The 19,702-nt window shown below is 44.7% G+C and overlaps 1 protein-coding gene across 1 annotated transcript in view; it reads left to right on the forward strand.

Annotated features, from left to right (window-relative positions):
- Gpr156 (G protein-coupled receptor 156) overlaps positions 1-19,702 on the forward strand; it is a 100,330-nt gene that overhangs the window by 44,577 nt on the left and 36,051 nt on the right. The window lies entirely within an intron of this gene.

Here is a 19,702-nt window from a genome sequence, read left to right on the forward strand (position 1 = left end):
AGTACTCTTAATCACTGAGCCATCTCTCCAGCTCCTCTTCTTGGATTTTTAATATTTATTTATTTACTAGTGGTGCTGAGGGTGGAACCCAGAGCCTTGCCTTACTTGTGCTAGGCAATTAGTCTGCCATTGGCCACACCCCACCTCCCGAGTGTTTTCATCATTGCTCTCCATTGTACCCAGATTACGCTGTTTCCAAGGGGAGCACTTCAGCTGGCCTGTGAGTTCAAGGCCAGATTGGTCTGCACACAGGGTTCTGGACCAACAGGGACTACACACACACACACACACACACACACACACACACACACACACACCCTAAGTTGTCAAGCAGTGTGCCAGATACTATCTAGGTTCTAGGGGTTATATTAAAGAATAAACTAGTCAAAAAAAAATCCTCTGCTTCATAGAATTTGGTTTCTCAGAATATGAGGAGCCAGGAAGTAAAGCATAAACATAAGGGATTTTAGTGAACAAGGAGAGTGAATGGGAGCGCTTGGGGTGGCCATGCTGGCCACGCTGGTTTAGAGTGGCCAGGAAGGCCTTGCTGAGAAGAAGGTAACAACACTTGAAAATAGACTAAAACGGCTTGAGAAACCAGTCCTGAGAGGAGACCAGCCCAGACAGAGGGAACAGAAAGTGCAGAGGTCCTGAAGAGGGGACACCCAGTGTTCAGGGAAAAGGAAGGAGACCAGTATGGCTGGAGCAGATTAAATGAAGCCGAAGAGAGGAGGGTGAGATCAAAGGAGCAGTGGGGCAAGCTCTACGGACACTCTGTAGGTCGGCAGAATTGTCTTTGGCTCCTGCCCTGCATGTGACAGGTAGCCATGCTAGGCTTTGGAGCTGAGAAATAGCATTGGGCAGGATGTCTAGAATATGAATAGAGCATTAGCATTTAAAGGAGTTGAACAAAACTAGCTTATATAAAACCATCTCTCTGGGTGTCTTAATCCAAGCACCTAGAGGGTAAAACTTAGAAATTCCTGGTTTGGCTCATGGCTGGTAAGTGGGCACCAGCCCCACTAGCCTGGGCTGTGGTTCCCTGGCAAGGCGTGTCCACATCCACTCTCTCTGTTTTATGATCTTTGCCACCAGAGGGTTGGCATAGAAGAGGCTCTCTCGGGGGACAGGGTCCTTGGTCCAGGCTGAGAGAAACTTGGTTCGGAGAGGGATGAATAGCTAACCCAATGGTACTGTTCCTTTTCATTTTTGTTATTTGAGTGTGTGTGTGTGTGTGTGTGTGTGTGTGTGTGTGTGTGTGTGTGTACATGAGTACAGGTAACTGAAATGACCATAGCGAGTGTCAAATACCTCTGAAGCTAGAGTTACAGACATGTGTGAGCCACCTGACGTGAGCACCAGGAACTGAACTCATGTCCTCTGTAAAAGCAGCGTGTGTCCCTAACCACTAAACCATCTCTCCAGCCCCTCCAATGGAACTGCCCTGTATAAGCCATGGGCTAAAAACTGAAGGAACAAAAGGAAGAAGATTACAATATTACTGAATAAAAATTTTTTTAAAAAGGGGGCTGTTTTATATTCAAGCAGAATATAAGAACTATTATTCATGAAGAGAAAGATCGTTAAATGTCTCTACATTGAAACAAAGAATCTGGGTGTGGTGGTTACTTGGGAAGCAGAGGCAGGAGGATTTCTGTGAGTCTGAGGCCAGCCTGTTCACATAGCAAGCTCCAGGACAGCCAGGAGTACATAGAGAGATCTTGTAGATAGATAGATAGATAGATAGATAGATAGATAGATAGATAGATAGATAGATAGATAGATAGATAGATAGGGATAGATAGGTAGGTAAGTAGCTAGATATTGAATTCTTCTGTTAAAGATACCACTAAAAGAAAAGACAGCCAAACTACAGAGTGAGACAATGTATTCATAATGTATGCATCAGTAAAGGGTTTTTATCCAGAATGAAGAACTACAAATCAATGAGAAAAACAGAAAACCTTTTTTCTTTTATTGAAGACAGATCCTTTCTCATACAATCTATCCTGATTATAATCCCCACCCCTTTGTTCCTCCTCTTTGCTCTTTACCCCCTCCCTCCAGATCCACTCCCCTTCTGTCTCTCATTAGAAAAGAACAGGCTTCTAAGAGATAGTGACCAAACATAGCAAAATAGAACATATTAAGATGAAAGAAGTTTTTTAATGGAGAAAAGATTTGAAGTAACTCTCCACAAACAATCCAGCTAGCCCATAAACGAATAACGGTCCATCAGAGACACGGAAATTGAAGTCACAGTGGACAGCCTACAAGGCTTGCTTAATGTCAAGTAGGCAAAAGATGAACAAAATTAAGTTTGGAGAAGATGAAGAGCAATAGGAATTCTGGTGCATTGTGATGGAAGTGCAGTTGCTTAGCTAGAGGGATACCCCTCTGAGAAATACCTCATGATGCAAGGCATTGTGTGAATGTCATAACACATTACACACACCCAGACAGCACCGCCTACCACAGACCTAGGCTATAGAGATTACCGCTGTATATGCAGACTGTATGCATCTGGTATCTGGCAACAGTTTAATCCCTAGGTCTATATCTAAGGAAATGAAAGCATACGTCCACATCTAAACTTACAAATGGATGTTCATGGTATTATTTATAATAGCTCCAGAGTGGGAATAACTAACCCATGTCAGCTTTAAAAAGCCAGTCATAAAGTGGCGTGCACTGTGCGATTCCCCTTCACAGAATAGTACAAAGGTCAGAACGAACTAAATTATAGTGTGAAAAGTCAGTGCAGCATTTTGCCTTTAGAGAGAGGGAAAGGTAGCAGTTATGATGTGGCTGGAGTGTTCTCGTTTTGGACTTGTGTGATGGTTACAGGGATGTCCTCTTCCTGACAGTCCACTGAACTATACCTTTATAATCTGTGTACATAAAAAAATAGCTTCCCTTGTCTGCAGTCATTATGTTTTAAAGGCAAACTGTCAGAAAAGTGTAATTATAGGAGTCATGGACAGGAAGTAGCTACACCTTCAGGGGCCTATGGGACATAGGGACCAAGGGTTAACTTCTGAGTGCCCTCTTTCCATAATTTTAGATGTCATGAGCACTGTGCTCCCCAGATTCACGTGTGGAAGCCCTAAGTCCTAAGGTGCCTGTGTATGGAGACAGAGTCTTCACAGAAAAATGACTTACGTTAGGTGACAGCACTAATCCTGCGGGGCTGGTGTCCTGAGGGTGCACGCAGCAGACGCATCTCCTTGTGCTGAAGCGCCTGCGAGGACCCAGCAGGCAGCTGTCCGCAGGCTGGAAGGGATGCTGCTCTCCAAAAACAGCCTTGCTCAATGCATGATCTTGGGCTTCTAGCAAGAATAAAATCCTGTGTAACATGAGGGTCGGCTTGTTGGCGTATCTGTTCCCGCCCGGTACCCCACAGCCAGCAAGTCCCAGAGAAAACCAATCACACAGAGATCTCTATAAGTTATAAAGCTGATTGGCCCATTAGGTCAGGCTACTTATTAGTTCTTATAACATATATTACCCCATTATACTTATCTACATTAGCCATATGGCTTGGTACCTCTTTCAGCTGTCAGCTCACATGTTGCTTCTCTGGTGATTTGTGCAGGAGTGGCTGAGGGAGCTTCCTGCTTCCCAGAATATTCCTGTTCTCATCGCCCCACCTCTACTTCCTGTCTGGTTGACCCACCTATACTTCCTGCCTGGCCAATCAGCGTTTTATTAAAATACATGATTGACAGAATACAGACAATTCTCCCGCACCAATCCTGTTGTTTAATTCCTCGAGCCTGTGGTATTTTGACATGGGAGTCTGCGCGGATTGATTTGGTGGATATTCCCACGTGTTCAACTGTCTTTCTCTGATCAGATACTGTATGGAGACTTAGTCCTACATTCCTGTGCTCTCCCTGAATACAGGGAGATTCAGTAAACTGTATCTGAATACCCATAGTTTATTCCATTGGGGTACTAACTAGATTTGAAAGTAATATAACATTAATCTGCACCTGATCCCTCCCTCTTCACTTTCCATGAGGCCAGGAGCTTGCTTTTACCGTTGTGATTCACCAGATAGTGAACATGTTTTCAAGCATATTGAATTTGGCAATAGCAACTGACTCTCTCTCTCTCTCTCTCTGTGTGAGTGCGTATGTATATGTGTGTGTCTCTGTGTATGTCTGTGTGTCTGTGTGTGTGTCTGTGTGTGTGCCTGTGTGTGTCTCTGTGTGTGTGAGTGTGTCTCTCTGTGTGTGTCTCCTATCTGCCTGTCTGTGGCGGGAGGGGTGGTGATGGCTGCACTGAGCCATGCACAGTGACCTTTGTTTCTATCTGACTGAGCAGATGTAGGAATTAGTCATTGTCACTCCTAGATGGCGCAGCTGCTGCTGGCCCCACCGCTTCCCTCGCTCCTGATAGATTTATCAGGGTGTTTTGTTTGTTGAAAAACATGCCTGAGCACAAAAGAGCTAACAAATTGGAGTCACTTACCTGCAAGTAAAGATTTCTAGAAACATGGTTTGGTTTTTATTTCCTGCACATCTTTAAATACACATCTTGAACCTTAAGAAGGAGGAGGAACAGGAGGAAGGGAAGAAAGAGAAGGCAATGTCGATGGCTATGCTCTTTCTGGGACGCCAGGATGATGCTTTCCCTTCTTTCACTTTAGATGTGGCACGGCCTCCAGCCTAGGACTGCAAAGAAACAAGTCCCACTCTGTGCCTTCTTCAGGCCTGGGAACACCTTGCCTCTGGTCCCACAAAAATGAATGGTCTGGGTTTACTTAGCACTAAATATCATTTTATAGCTAGACCATCGAGAGTGATATTTTATTTGCATTTTAATAAATAAAGCTTGCCTGGAGATCAGAATGCAAAGCTAAGCCACTAGAGGTCAAGGAGTGGTGACACACACCTTTATTCCCAGGACTCAGGGGAGGTAGAAGGATCTCTGTGAGTTCAAGGCTACTCTGGACTACACTAGAGTGATTCAGAAACAAGAAATCCAGGTGGTGGTGGCCCACACCTTTAAACCCAGTGTTTGGGAGTCACACACTTATAATCCAAGCACTAGGGAGGTGGAGACATGAGCAATATGGCTGGGCGGAGAGAGGAATATAAAGGGAGAGACAGGAACTCACTGGAGTGTGGAGTCTGAGGATTCATGGAGAGAAGATCTCACCCTTACGATCTGAAGATTTGGTAGCAGTAAAAGGTCTTTCTAGTGATTGGCTGCTTTGCTTTTCTGATCTTTAGCTTGAACCCCAATATCTGTCTCTGGGATTTTATTATCTGTGCTACAACTATCTACAACCCTCAGATTGTAACCACCACTTCCTGGGACCTAACACTCTTACTGTCCTGATGTCTCCCCGGCTCCAGTAGATCAACTCTGGGGATCCTGACACAGGCCTGGGTGGCCCTTTGCATGTTGGAACTTGGCCCCAAAAGCCAATGTAGTTTGGTGGGCTTGGGCTTTTGTCTGTTTTCATTCTGCGGCCCCAACAGTCACCAGATCATGTATGTCAGCATGCCCCAGGGTAAAGCTAAAGGGAGCAAACCACAGCTGTCAAGAACCGTTCATTCCTTTCTCATGGTCCATTGCCTGCCCAGAGTCCTAGACCTGAGGAAGATGTCCCAGCCAGCCTGGGTCTGTATGGCCCCACCCTTCCCTTGTTGGACACTGTGGGGGTTTTCTGCCTGATAGACTCAGTGTACTCTTTTGTGGAGTCTGTCTGTCCTTTCTTCCCCAGAATATCTCCTGGCTGCGCACATCCTTATGTATTCAGTCCCTTGCTCACCACTGCCTGTGATTTCAAGGTTTTTGTATCTGCCTGCAGGATTTAAACTCTCCTCATTTCAATTCTTTGACTACCGTTTGTCAGTGCTGACAATATTTCTACCTCTGGAAGCGACAACAGTCATCTTTGCATGAGAACACAGATGCACATCAGCCTTCACGGTTAAGGCTATCTCCCAAAGCAAGAGACTTAAAGCACCTATTAGCCGTAGTTCATTTTGGATAGATTCTATTATGGAAACATTGCTTTAACATTATATAATTTTTTGCCTGTACTGTCTGTTAGATCGTAATGATCATTCTAAAATTTACTGTTTCACAGGTTGAAAAAATTATAGATAGAAATAAAATATATTATAAAATTATAAATAAAAAATACTATAGATAAAGCATTTTATCTATAATAGCCTAAATTTACATATTTGAACCTTTTCTTCTTATTGCATGTACTTATTTATCTATGTGTATATGGGGATTACAGGCATGTACATGCTACCGTGTGCATGTGGCAGTCAGAGGACAACTTTCAGGAGTTGGTTCTCTCCTTCCACCATGAGTGTCCCAGGGTCAAATTCAGATTGCCAGGCTTAGGAACAATCACCCTTGTTCACAGAGCCGCCTCACTGGCCTCGTATCCAAACTTTTAAATGGTAGTTTATCTTTTAAGTGTTCTAGAATTGTATCCTGCCACACTCACTCAGGATCTCTTCACACCTCCCTGGTCTTTTTCTTTCTTGGCTTCAGAATGGTCCGACCTCATTTATTAGGGTCCCTGGTAACTCGTGTTTTCCTTCCATAGAACTTACTTTTCTCTTCTCCTCAAAGTGGCTAATGTCAGACGGTTCAAGCTGATATACTCTGAGTACATAGCCTAGGCATCAGACGAAACTAGGCGACTCCCTTTCCGTCCGGATGCTCGGGCACTTGGGAAACATAGTAAAACAGGAATGAGTTTAGCAAAGGACATCGTCCTCAATGAACCGTGAGTAGGAACCCCTCAGACCTGCAAGATAACAGGAGAAATCCAGAGGCCCTTTTGATGTCTTTGGAGATGGGGCTCATACACCATACATCAGCCCTGCCTTTCAAAAGTTTGCGGTACAGTCTCACCATCAGGAAGCCATCACTGGACAGTAAGTTCAAGGATCACTAATCCCAGACCATTTCATTGCCCCAAAGGTGCCCTGCACTGGTTTGCAGCTTCTCTCTGGTCCTCCTTCCCTGAGCCCCTGGAAACCAATTATCCTTTCTATAGCTGTAGCTTTTCTGCTCCCGACTCTTCATGTAAATGGAGTCACACATTAATGTCTGGCTTCTTTTATCCAGTATAATATTAGCATGTTTCAAGTGTATTCGTGCAGTAGGATCAATCAGCGTTGCATTTCACTTCTTTTTGTGACTGAGTAGCATCCCATTACATGGATGCCACACATTTTGTTTATCTAGTCACCAGCTAATAGATACTTGGTTTGCCCTGTTTTGAGGCTGTTATTCAATAAAATGCTGCTCGGGGCATTCACATGGAAGTCTTTGTGTGAGCACACATTTTGCTTGCCATGGGACAGCGTTTCGTGGCAACTGTTTAACCTACCTTTAAAGCTGTTTAACAAAATGGCTACATCAGTTTAAAGTCCCACCAGCTATCTATGGAGACTCTTACTTCTCCACATCCTCACCAGTGCCCATATGATGACCTAATTCCAGTCATCCCCGTGGATATAAAGTAGTGTCTCACAGTTTTCATTTCCATTTCCTTGGTGACCAACAATGCTGAGAGTTTTTTCATATGATTATTAGTCATTTCTGTATCTTCGCTGGAGACACACCTATCCAAATCCTTTGATAATTCCAAAAATATTCATTACTTTATAGGAATGTACTTGAATTAATGTATGTCGAACTTGACTTGCATTACGCTCTCCTATGAGACTTTTTAAAACAAAATCTTTGTGCTGGGCCCTAGACAGATGACTCAGAGCTTAAAAGCATTTGTTGCTTTTGTCGAGGGCCAGGTTCAGTTCCTAGTACTGACGTGGTGGCTCACGACCACTGGTAACTCCAGTTCCAGAAGATCAGTGCTCTCTTCTGGTCTCCACGGGCACTGCACGCACGTGGTGGACATATACACATTCAGGCAGAACACTTAAATAATAAAAAAGTGCATCTTTTTAAAAAATGATGCTTAGGCTTGGCTCCCAGTTAAATCAGAATATCAAGCAGACATTAAAAAAATCTGTGCAGGTGATTAAAGTTTTTGAGAAGCATTGCTACAGGTGAGCTGACCAGGCTCATGATGCTAACACAGAAACATTAACAACACAGAAACACAGACATTATGCAAGTCATAAATTAGAGAGTTGACTCAAATATAAGTCATAAAGTGGCTGATGGGACCAAAAGGCAGCAATTAGCTATTTAATGGGGGGATTATAAAATGAACATCTCTGCCAACATTTAATCCCAACACTCGAGAGGCAGAAGCAGGCAGATGTCTGTGAGTTTGAGTCCAGCCTGGTCCACAGAATGAGTTCCAGGACAAACTCCAAAGCTACAGAGAAACCCTGTCTCAAAAGAAAAAGAAAGAAGGAAAGAAAGAGAAATAAACATCCCTGTCACAGGAAGTTTCAAACCACCTACAGCTAGGGAAAATGACCTAGCCGTGAGTCTTATCCAGGAGACACTCTCATGAGGTAACAACCATGCGTGCGTGAGAATTAAAGCAGTCGTGTGCGTCATGACACAATTAGATGTGTGAGCCCAGGAAACTTATCTCAACATCTGATGTTCATTAAGGGAAAAAAAAAATATTCTCTAGGAAAAACTGAAAGGTGGTTTTGAAAGTCACAGGAGAAGTGGAGGCTATTTTTAAAGACTTTATTAGAAGCATGGCAAAAGAGCAAGTGAGGGATTTTCAGATATCTAAGCACATGAAAACGTGACAGTCACAGCGGTGAATGTAAGAGGAGAGCAGGGGCTCACGGAGTGTTGGGTTAGGAACGGTGTCGGGCGTGTGTGTTAGACATTTAGAAGTGCTTTTGAAGAGAGCTAAAAGCACATGAGGGGATTATTTTAAAATCTATTAAAAGGAGGAGGCTGGAACGACGGTGGCATCTTTTGCTGCTCTAGGGGGACAGGGACTGCTCCACTTTCAGAAGACAATGGGCTGCAGAATTTCACATCTCTGAGCTTATTGGGGACACCAGAGTTACTGTCACCCCAAGCTGCCTCCTAATGGGACCCAGTTACAGTCATCAAGTAGCTCTCTGGATTTTACATATTCCTGTTTAGGCAGTCAAATAAATACAGGTTAGCTTTTAGGAGGCTTCCAGAAGCATCTTCCCTTGGTTGTCCCTCTCCCTGAAGCGTTTGCTCCCACCCACCCCTTACCACTAAGCCTCTTAGAAGTGTTCCCTCAGCAGCCACCTCTGTCTTCTTATCTGTAGTTGATTCTTCAACCCTTTCCTCCGGCTCCACGGAAAGGTCATTAAGTCTGATTCCTTGCCAAGGCCACTAACTCAATGGATGCTTCTTAACCATCACACTCTTTAGCTTTTAAAGATACACCAATGCAGTTAACCATGTCTTCTTCCTTCCTTTCCTTCTTTTTTTGTTTGTAGACAGGGCCTCACTATGTAGCCCAGGATTATTCTGGAACTCATAATCCTCCTGCCTTTGCCTCCCAAACACCAAGATTACAAGCATGTGCCACTGTGCCTGGCTCCATTCTCCTTTCCGAACATTCTCTTTTCTTAATTTCTCCCATTTATAAAGTCCAGTTCTGGGGGGCTGGGTAGAGGGCTCAGGGGTTAACAGTGTTTGCTGCTTTTCCAGAGGACTCAAGGTTTAGTCCCTAGCACCACCTCAGGTAACTCCCAGTCCAGAGGAATGCAACATCCTCTTTTGGCCTCACAGGCAATATACTCATGTGTACACACACACACATGCTCACGCGTGCGCGAGCATGCACACACATAATTAAAAATAAAACAATTTTTTAAGAATCCAGTTTTAGGGGGCTGGAGAGATGGCTCAGAGGTTAAGAGAATTGCCTGCTCTTCCAAAGGTCCTGAGTTCAATTCCCAGCAACCACATGGTGGCTCACAACCATCTGTAATGGGGTCTGGTGCCCTCTTCTGGCCTGCAGGCATACACACAGACAGAATATTGTATACATAATAAATAAATAAATAAATAAATAAATAAATAAATCCAGTTTTACCTCTGTACTCATCAGTTGCTTCCAAAAGTTCCAGAATTCCATCTACCCACTTAATTTTGATGTCACCCTCCCTGGATTCCAGTCTTGATTTACTTCTTACACTGCGCTTTTTGTCTGGTCTTAATGTCTCCTCTTCAGTATCCTCAGCCATGACTTTCTCTAATCCTGTCTGACTTCACAGTTGCCATTAATGATTTTTCCATAGTTAGTTTAGATTCACTGACTAAAACCAGACTTTAGTTACTGCTGTGGAATAATGCTTTTGTACACTGTAAAGATTTGTCACTTGTATTGGTTTAATAAAATGCTGATTGACCAGTAGCCAGATAGAAGTATAGGTGGGGCAACCAGACTCAGGGAATTTTAGAAAAAAGAAAGTCAGAGACACAGTCATCAGCCAGACACAGAGGAAGCAAGATGAGAATGCCTCGCTGAGAAAAGGTACCATATGTTTATGTGGCTAAGCATAGATAAGAATTATGGATTAATTTAAGCTGAAAGAGCTAGTTAATAATAAGCCTTGCTAACAGGCCAAACAGCTTACAATTAATATAAGCCTCTGTGTGTTTCTTCGGGACTAAATGGCTGCAGGACCAGGCAGGAGAGAAACTTCCATCTACAAGCAACTAGTCTTGCTCTCCCCTTACCATGTAATTTCCATCTTGTTTATTTGTAGATGGAGACTGCTCATTTGTTTCCTGGCCACCCAGACCCAAATAATCACATAGAAACTCTGTTAATTACAACACTGCTTGGCCTATTAGTTCAGGCTTCTTATTAACTAACTCTTACATCTTAAATTAACCTGTTTCTATTAATCAATGTATCACCACGAGGCTATAGCTTCCTGTTAAGTTTCCAGCATCTATCTCCTCCGGCAGTTACATGGCGTCTGCTTGACTCTGTCTTCTTTCTCCCAGCATTCAGTTTAGTTCCCCCTCAACTAGCTCTGTTCTACCCTGCCATAGGCCGAAGCAGCTTCTTTGTCAACTAACGGTAAGAAATCATATTCACAGCATACAGAGCGGAATTTCATATCATTTATTATCCATATCTATTTCTATCATCTCCCATGTATACAGATAGTTGCCAACAAGTCTCAGCTATTTAACCTCTGGAATGTCTCTCAAATTTGTCTCTTATTATTCAGCTCCATTGTCCAAGTATAGTTTTAGCTTTTTAAAAGATTTGTTTGTTTACTTTATATTGGTGTTTTGCCTGTGTGTATGTCTATGTGCAGGCATCAGATCCTAGAACTGGAATTACAGACAGTTGTGAGCTGTCATGTGGATGCTGGGAACTGAACCAGGGTCCCCTGGGAAAACAGCCAGTGCTCCTAACCACCGAGCCGTCTCTCCAGTCCCCTTCATTTGTTTTTATTGGAATGGTTGCCATATCCGCTTATTAGGTCTGTCTCATTTTGTAAGCTTCGATCTTTTGTTAATATAACTTAAGAAGTTCAATGTGGTTTCCTAATGCAGGCTTGGACTTGCCTACACAGCTCCCTAGGTAAGCATTTAAAGTTTAGGGAAGTTTTGTTTTTGAGATAGGGTCTCTATGTATACCAGACTGTTCTGGAACTCACAGAGGTGTAGCATGAGGGCTGGCTTGCTGGGTTTCTGTCCCGCCCAGTACCCCACAACTGGCAAGCCCAAAGAAAATCACACATAGGGCTCCATAAATTTATAAACTGATTGGCCCATTAGGTCAGGCTTCTTATTAGTCCTTGTAACTTATATTAATCCGTTATCATTATCTATATTAGCCATAATGGCTCAGTACCTTTTCCAGCTGGACAGCTTACATGTTTCCTCTCTGGTGGTCTGTGCAGAACTGGCAGAGGAACCTCCCTGCTTCCCAGAATTCTCCTGTACTCATTGCATCACCTCTACTTCCTGTCTGGTTTTCCCACCTATACTGCCTGCCTGGCCAATCAGCATTTTATTAAAATATGATTGACAGAATACAGACAATTCTCCCACACCACAGAGGGTTCCTCTGTCTCCTGCGTGCTGGGACTAAAGACATGTACCACCATGCCTGACACACATTTAAATGTTTGTGTTGCTTGTAATACACAATGCCCACGTTTTCCCTTTACTCCACGCTCCAGCAGTGTAGTGTGCGCGTTGATCACCTGCTGTGGTCAGGTTTTCATGTAGAAGTGTTTCACGGCACTCTGTCACCAGAGAAACACTCATTCACCCTTTAAAACAAACCCCTGCCTCTTCAAATAAGGGTCCTGGGCCAGAATTAGCAGAACCACCCAGAAACCTGTCCGAAATACAACCTCAGACCCAACCCTAGAGTCTACTTAATCCAAAACTTTTGGGGGTGATGAGGACCAGCAGTCTGTGTGTTGACAAGTCTCCCCATGGTTCTGGTCCTTCTGGGATTTAAGAACACCCGCGATAAGGCACAGTTCCTTTATCAAGCTCCACATCCTTTGACCAATGCTTATTTTATCTCAGAAGTAGATCTCCGTGTTCACTCACCCACTGCCTTTGCTAACGTCTGAGTCAAGTCCTATATTTTTATATTCCACATCTACCACGACGCCCAGCACTGAGAAGGGTGTTGATCGGAACTGAGGACATTAGAGGTTGGGATTTAGCCCAGTCAGTGAAGTGCTTGCTGGGCAGCCTGAAGCCCTCAGCTCCGTCCCCCGCACCCACACAAACATGTTGGATGCAGTGACAGTCACTTAGAATCCCAGCACTGAGGAGTCAGTGGGGATCCCTGGAGCAAACAGGGCAGTTATTCTAGTCAAATCTATGAGCCCCAGGTGCAGAAGAGAGCTCTCTCAAACAGGAGAGCTGGCTCAGAGGTTAAGAGCACATCTAGTTCCAAGGATTCTAAAACCCTCCTCTGGCCTCCATGGGTGCCCATGGGTGCTCCTCAACACAGACAGACAGACAGACACACACACACACTATATACATATACATATGTATATAGTGTGTGTATATACATATATAGAGTGTGTATATACATATTCATATACATATATATACATATAAACAAAAATAAACATTAAAATATAAGGTGACAAGCAATTGAGGAAGAAGCTGCTCTCAAGTTCTGCATGTACACTTATGTGAATGAAAATTCAGCTTACTGAAATATACCTTCTCCCCTACAAGATTTATGCCTGATAAACAAATGGAATCGAAGACTTCTATTCATTTTTTAAAAGATTTACTCCCTTTTTTTAAATCAGTGGGTGTTTTGCCTGTATGTCTGTGTGCCACACGCATATGGTACCCTCAGAGACCTGCAGTAACTGCTCTGAGCCACCATGTGGGTCTGAAACTTGCAGCATGCATTCTAAGTGTTCTTAATAATAATAAAAAAACCTGGAGTCAGATATTAGGGGGTGAAAGCTGAGAGGTCAGAAAAGCAGAGCGGCCAGCCGCTAGGGAGACCTTTTGCCTCTACCAATGCTCAGACCAAAGGAGTGATCCTGTCCTCAGACTGCTTCAGACTGCGCCTCAGACTGCATTCACAGATTGCAGCTGTCTCCACCAAACTTCAGACTGCACTGAGCTCCTGTCTCCTCCCGTCTTATACTCCTCTCTCCACCCAGCCATATCACTCCTGTCTCCAACTCTCTAGTGCTGGGATTAAAGGTGTGAGCTACCACCAGCTGACTGTTTCTCTTCGAAACTAGATTAATCTAGTATAGCTCAGGGTGGCCTTGAACTCACAGAGATCTGTCTGCCTCAGTCTTCCCTGAGTACTGGGATTAAAAGTGTGTGTCACCACTGTCCGGCCTCTAGTGGCTTTGCTCTGCACTCTGATCTTCAGGCAAGCTTCATTTGTTAAAACACAAACAAAATATCACCACAGAGACTGGAACCTGGATCCTCTGGAAGAACAGTCAGTGCTCTTAACCAGTGGACTATCTCTCCAGTCCCAACCCCAAGGCTTCTACTCTTAAAGACTGATACATATCACACACATACACACACCAATACTAAATGTTAGCAAACATATGGAAAAACTAAATCTCTCATGCATCTCTGCGTGACATTTTGGTAATTTCTTAGAAAAATTAAACACATACTGTGTGACTTAGTCATTGTATTTCTGGGTATTTACCCTAGAGAAATAGAAACATATGTTTACCCAAAAATTTATATATAAATATTTATAGTAGCTTGGTTTGTGATACTCAAAAACTGGAAACATTGACAATATACTGTCTGAGAAGGAAATTCAGACAACAATCTCATTTATAATAGTTTCAAAAAAAATCAATGAAATAAATTGGGAGCTTGAGAGGAGACTCGGGAGCTGGAGCACTTGCTACACACATTCGAGGACTTGAGTTTGACTCTCCAGAACCCATGTAAAGCTGACATGGTAGTTCTCATGGCTGTAATTCTAGGACTCTTATGGGAAGATGGAAGGTAGAGTCAGGACAATCCCAGAGGCCCATGGACCAAAGCAGCCGACAACCCAGAGAGCATGACTTAAACAAGGTAGAGAGAGAAGATGGACACTTGGGGTTGTCCTCTGACCTCCATGTGTGTACCCATACCTGTAGCCATGAGTGTGCACATGCACAGATATACGCACACATCACCCCCCACACATACACACAATTAGTTGTTCCTTTTTCATCAGATTATAGGAAAGAATGCATAATTCCTGTCTGTCAGTGCAGAGCCAACGCTGCCAAGCCATTGCAGGAGCCAAGGCTTAGAGACACTAGACAATGGCAAAAGCCCAAGAGCCCAAAGCCAGCTGCAGCAGGAATTCAGACTGGATTCCAGCCACTGAATAAAACCAGGAAGCATAATGGGAAATCAGCCAGAGTCCTAGGACTGAGCCAGTAATGGGTCCCTGTGAAGAGCCCCGAAGGCTGTGTGTACCACAGGGAGAGTGCTCCTCTGTGTCTGCTCTTGCTGTCCTGTCAGCCAAACCGGGCCTTTGGGGAGCCAGGTGCAAACCCACAGTCTACTAACACTGTTAAACAGTGTTAGCAGCCAGTATCAGAAAGGCCTCTGAGAAAGAACAGAGTCCCAGGCAACTGAGATCAGTTCAGGAAAGTGAAAGAATGCTAGAGGATCCCAGAGTCAGAGAGGGTGTGCTGGTCAGTTGTGCCCACACTGTCCCCAGGCCTTTCGTCGTAAATGAGAGTCAGTAAGATGCGAGTCTCAAGGCCTTGGGACTCCAGTTCTGCCCTGGACAGCTGGTGGGGACAAGGCAACAGGGAGCAACAGATCTTCTTTCATGGTTCTCTTAGTTCTCATTTTTCTAAGACCTGAACTCCTAACACTCATCTAAATCTAATGATAAAATTAATATAACAGGCTAGGCGGGGGTGGTGCATGCCTTCAATCCCAGTACTAGGAAGGCCGAAGCAGATGAATGTCTGAGTTCGACGGCAGCCTGGTCTACAAGAGCTAGGTCCAGGACAGGCTCCAAAGCTACAGAGAAACCCTGTATATATGTTTTAAACAGACATTTAATAAGGTATTACTGAGAGACCCCATATAAGGTGCTCGTAGGTAGAAAGCTGGGCCAAACTCAGCTCCGGGGTCATGGATTCCCAGATTCTGGCCCAGTAGAGAACCATTCTTGCTTGTATTCATGTATTCAGCATTCCTCACAGAGTCCCGTACACACCATGGCCCAGCATTCTCCTGACATAATAAACCTGAAGACTGAAAAGGGAGGAACAAGGAGCAAAGACGGATTTACAGCCACCTGGGGCTGGCGCTCTGCGACTGGAGGTTTCTAACGGCCAACTCTGCTTGTGCTTTTTGTCCTGCTTAGAACCAGGGCGCCTGTGCTGGCTTTGTTTTTGGAAGAGCTATGAGAGTCTTGCTAGAAATCACTGGAGGCCTTTCCTACAGCTGCAGTGGGGCAGTGGGAGGGAGAACGGAAGTTGAAATCACAGCCTGAACAATCAATCACAACTCACGTGGAACTGGAACCCCTCGGGTGGCAGAGCTTGGGGAAAATTTTCTTCTGTGCGTCTGTTGTCCCCGCTTGTTGTTTAAAAGCACATTTAAAATATTGTACAGTTGTCGTGAGACATGGAAATATACATTTGGGAGTTGATATTTGTTTAAATAGATACCAAATGTTACCATAATACTCTTAAAGAAAGCAGGCTTCCTTTCTAAGGGCGCCCTGTGGCTTTTGCTTCCTCTCACTTCCACTACTGTCCTACACCTGAGCCGGCACAACAAGCTAGGGGACATTTGCTGTGAATTGGAAATCTAAATATCCATATTCCAGCTTTTAAAATGGATGTGAGGATGCAGTTTTGAATTGAGACTCAGTTATGTTTGTAGCCCAGGAAAGCTATGAATTCTGAAATATGTGTACTATAAATCTATATGTATTTTCATATATTAAATTTATATAGCATGTATACACATATAGATCCTACGGGCTGTGTAGATGGCTCAACAGACAAAGGCACTTGCCACCACGCCAGACTCTCTGAGTTTGGTTCCCGAGACCGATGCAGTGGAGAGAAAAGCCACCAGCTGTGACTTGTCCTCTGAACTCTGTGTGCATGCCATGGTACACAGGTGCTAAGACACATGTAGATAAAAATAATTTGAATTGTTCAATCTCTATGTTCGCATGTGTGTGTGTTAGACCGCCCTGGATGCCAAGGGAAGGGCTGTTAGTGTGATATGCAGTTCTTATTCTGCCTTAAAAGAGGAATCAGAAAACTATCTTCGGCCTGAGAAAGCTAACACACACACACACACACACACACACACACACACACACACACACACACCGCGCCACACACACACACCAGGAAGCAGCCTCATGAGTTGGGGGCAGAGACTCTAGCTAATCTGCATTGGCATCTCCATTTTCTTAATGCTGTGATAGGTTGCTATTCAGGAGTTAATGTTTGACACAAAATGACCATTACTGAGAGGACGAGCAAAGCCGAGAACGCGGAGGCCATCGGCTAGAGGAGAATTTGGGGCCAGGACACTTGGCAAGTTCTCTTTAGTGCTTAATAAGCAGAGCTTTTATTTGGATGATCAATGGACCGGGATGGAAAATCCACCGCGTCTCTGGAAACCAGGTCGGTCGGCTCTTACAGGCCAAGGAATTGAGGCAGAAATGCACGTGACTGGCTTGCTGATAAGCTAGCGGCAGGAGAAGATTCTGTGGCTAAGGGGAAGAGTGGGAAGGTCCCACTGCTGCTGGCCTTCCGCTTCCGGGTCCTTTACAGCGTCAGTGACGGTGGGTCCAAATGACAGGTTGGTGGTTGGGAATTGTGCTCTTTGATTAGACAAAGCTGTACAAGCACTGAGTCTGCTTTGAAAAGCAAGCAAGCTTAGAGACGCCAGGCCCACCCAGTGCTCAGGGCTCCACCCAGCGCTCAGGGCTCCACTCAGCGCTCAGGGCTCCAAGATATAAAAGAGTCAGGCTTCCATGCCAGCGGCAAACAGCAAGGCCATCCAAGATCAGCGGGTTTTCTGAAATCTGGGCGAGCAATGTGTGCCGTTCACTTCTGTCACTAATGTCAGCTGAGACGTGGGGTGTGTGGTCATCAAGATGAGGTCTGCTGGGCCCTCGGGGCTCTCCTGGCCACGTGACCTGGGAGATGGGTCAGAGGAAAGCATTTCCTAGGAGAATTCTCTCGGAAGGATTTGGCCAATGGAAGGGAACCTTTGGAGGAGGCTGAACTCATTGGAGACAGTGAACCTACATGTGCACGTGCGTATGTGAATGAATCCTGCCACAGATGCTGCGGTTCCCTAGAAACAGAGGGTGGGAGAGCACAGAGCTGCACAGACATCCTGTTAGGATCTCTTGTTTATTTCTGGACTTCTTTCAACACATGCTGGGAGGGAAGCCCAGGAGAGACTCACCCACACAACTAGGCTTGTCAGTGAGGACTTAGTCTGGTCAAAATCCATAGTCTGCAGAAATCCACAGCCCTAAAATAACTCCGATCTTTTTGTGTGCAGTAACATCAAGGAAGTCTCAACCATTCTATGAACATCCACAGAGCCACCCGGAAGCCACTTCTATTCCCCAACATGTGCCTTCTTTATCTAACACATGGATAGTAAGCTAGCTCATGACCCCCTCTGGCTTCCAGTGATTGAGAAGGAAGTTCCCAGATAAAGCTGGAGAGCAGTTAGGAGGCTGTTGCAAGGAAGACTTTGATCAGTTGGTGGCAGCAGAGGTAGTGAGAGGTAGCTGGGTTCTTGTTGTGTTTCCAGAATGGAACCAATGAGGCTTCAAGACAGATTGGATGTGGGAGGTAAGCAAGAATCAGCAATGACTTCAAGGTTTTTGATCCAAGCAAACAGAAAGATGGAGTTCGTGTGCTGGGCTGGAGAAGGATGGCAGATCAAGACAAGGAGTTAAATTCTGAATGGACTGTGGGGGAGAGAGAGCGAGCGAGAGCGAGAGAGAGAGAGAGAGAGAGAGAGAGAGAGAGCCAGCACCAGGTGTGGTGGTACACACCTTTGATCCCAGGCAGAGGCAGAGGCAGGTGGGTCTCTGTGAGTTCTATGTCAGCCTGGAACACATAGCAAGTTCCAGAGCAGTCAGGTACACACAGTGAGACACTATCTTAATGAGGATGGGGTGGGGGAGTATATTTATGTTTCAAAATTCTGAAAGTAGGACTCCTTCAAATGATGAGACAAAGGGTTCAGAGACCCTGAAGCAAAATAAAATGAAATCATTCTGATGCGTGGATGTAGAGCCCAGGAAGCTGAACGGTTCCACTGACCTCTCTGGATGGTCCTCTCAGGAGGTCCCAGTGGGATGAAGCCACAGGGCAGCACAGGCGTAAGGCACAAGTGTTAGAGGTCATGCTGTAGTATTAGCGTGAGGTGTGCAGAATTTGGACTGATGAACTCAAACCAAACCATCAAAACGACAGCAGATCAGGTCTGTGGCATGACACCAGATCACATAATAAAACTGGAGTTTTGTATTTATAATCTTATTGTAACATAATATGATCAAAAGCAGCGGACTGAACGAAAAACTCAACAGATTCTCAGAAATGAAGTGTTTTCCCACTGCTGAGCTGTGAATGACTCCTGTACTTGTTGTAGCGGCGACGGAGCTCAGTGATAGGGGCTGGAGAGACAACTCGGTGGCTAAGAGCATACACTGCTCACTGCAGTCCAGAGGCCTCAGGTTCAACTCCCAGCACCCACACGGCTGACAACTGTCTGTAACTCCAGTTCCAGGGAATCTGATGCCTGTTCCTGTCCGGACACACAACCGGTGCACAGACACACATACAGGCAAAACATCCATACCCAGAAATTTAAACAGAACCAAGCTACCCAGTGTTAGCCTTTGCATAACTCATGACGTATGCCCTGTGATGTTTTAAGCAAAGTTTCCTTCTAGCCTAGCCATTGCTTGCCCAGATACATCCCAGATACAACCTTGAACCATGTTTCCAAATTCAGTAACTCAAAGTCCCCTAGCTCAGCGGCCAATGTTTGAGCTGGTGACTGCCACAGCTCCTGGATCTACTAGACCACAAGAGTGGCAATACAGGATTAAACAAGACCTACAGATGTTTGTTTGCATGTCCTGAGTCTACTGGAGAACAGAAAATTTGAGAAAGTCCTTGCCTCATGTTTCTAGTCGATCAATAAGGAAGAAAAGAAAAAAAGAGAGATTGTTATATAATCGCTAACACCCCCAACACCTTGTTCTCTGACTGCTAGT

The sequence above is a fragment of the Myodes glareolus genome, chromosome 2, assembly GCF_982192425.1.
Source record: "Myodes glareolus chromosome 2, mMyoGla1.1, whole genome shotgun sequence".
Lineage (NCBI taxonomy): Eukaryota > Metazoa > Chordata > Mammalia > Rodentia > Cricetidae > Myodes > Myodes glareolus.